Source organism: Micropterus dolomieu, linkage group LG01 (assembly GCF_021292245.1).
Source record: "Micropterus dolomieu isolate WLL.071019.BEF.003 ecotype Adirondacks linkage group LG01, ASM2129224v1, whole genome shotgun sequence".
In the NCBI taxonomy this organism is placed as follows: domain Eukaryota; kingdom Metazoa; phylum Chordata; class Actinopteri; order Centrarchiformes; family Centrarchidae; genus Micropterus; species Micropterus dolomieu.
This window is the reverse complement of record NC_060150.1, coordinates 20,055,038-20,056,945: the sequence shown is the minus strand read 5'-3', so window position 1 is coordinate 20,056,945 and position 1,908 is coordinate 20,055,038.

The following is a 1,908-nucleotide window of genomic DNA, read 5'->3' as shown; positions in this document are numbered from 1 at the left end:
GAATCTGCTTCAACACTGCGTGCGGACTGAGGATGGAGTGTGTGAGCTGCCGAGTGTTGTGTTGGAGTAGCAGTAACACACCTGAGAGAAGGGCTACCCGACGGTGCAGGGTAGAGACGGCCTCCGGAGCGTCTGAGCACAGCCTCCTTCAGGATCCTACGTCGGGAAGCGGAGGTTTTTGACCGGGATGACGACCGCCGATCAGGCCCAGCGGCAGACCGGCGGCCCAGCGCGGGAGATGTAGCCGGTGAAGGAGATGTAGCCGGTGGAGGAGATGCAACAGTGTCGGCAGGCACTGTCCGCCAAAAGAGAACCGTATCAGGGAGACTCGAAGCCGCAGGTGCATCCACTGGTTGGACCGGAGTGTTGTCAAACAGGGCTGCATAGCGGTTGGAGAGGCCGATCTGCGGAGGAGAGGCAGCCCCATCCGAGCCTCTCTTGCAGCTACGGACCACCACTTCAGCCCAGGTTGACTGATGCTTTGGAGTCGAGCAGGAGGAAAGCCTGGGAAGGCTAGAGGGGTCCCATAACACGGTGTCCTGGATGTTAGCGGTTGCGCTAAGAGAAACAATCTGTTTGGCTTGTACTGAAGCCACATCCATAAAGCCAGTCAGCAGGGAATCTTTCTCTTTGAGTTCCTCTGAAAGTCGTCGGATGTCTTCCATAAGGTCAGCAATCTTCTTGTTCGCTTTCTTAAGGAGTGTGCAGTCCTCAAGGGGCAGAATTATCTCGGCTAGCATAGTCAACGGAGCTTTGTTATGGTCAGTAGCGTTGATCGCGTTTTTACGGTCATCTATCTTAAAATCCATGTCGGATGACTAAAATCCTTAACTCAAGTAAAACTTAAGTTAAAAACTTAAGTTAAATAAAAAGGATATAAAAAATGTAACGAAAAACAGTGGATTAAAACTGGATAAGAGTCCGGTTTAAGACTTCCGACAGGTAGCTACAGACGCCAACGCATGCGCAGAGTGCAGATTACGTCAGCAATTACGTCAACAATGTGGTGGCATTATGCAGGCCACTGCGGGTATTTAAAGTGCCCATACTACTAATTCATCACATGTGCCTGTTCATCGTCACTGTGATATCCCTATCATCATTGTTAAATATCATAAGGATGATTTATAACATTCCGTGACCCTGTACGTAGGATAAGCGGTTGACGATGGATGGAGGGATGGATGGATGGATTTATAACATCCCGTGACCCTGTACGCAGGATAAGTGGTTGATGATGGACGGATGGATTTATAACATTCCGCGACACTGTATGCACACTGTTAGCAATTGATGTAATTTATACAGTAAATCTTACAACAATGTATTGTATTTGTGTTTTTACTGTAAGTGGCAATGCATCATGGGAAATTAATGGACAGTCCTGTATTATTATTGTAACTACACTGTACACGCCGAGTTTTACAGTGGTTTTACATGCACCGCGTTGCATCATGGAATCACCGCGATCGGAATTTTGAATTTTTAGGCGGTTAGTTCTAAACGGACATTCGAGAACAGACATCGTTCAAGAAGAAAAAAAAAGAAGCAAACATTCTGGGACGAAGGTAAGTTAACTTCACGTTATGTAACTTACTGTTACCCTTTTTTATATCATATAACGTTATTATTTCTGCTAATCTGAGTGGATGGTGACGGTTTCGTCTGCTTTGATTAGCTAACATAAAGTCAGCTGTCCCCTTGTGGTTTAGCTAAATTGGAAATAACGTTAGGGCATGGGCAGAAATAGGTGCTTTTATGATAAGGTAGATAACATTATTAACGCGCTTCTTCCTCCATCAGTCCAATAAAATCAGGTATGTACTGGTAGTTGCTAACGTTAGCTACCTTGTTCATCACAAATTGATGCTATTTTTAATCTGCCTGAAGTAACGTCAACATGGTTCT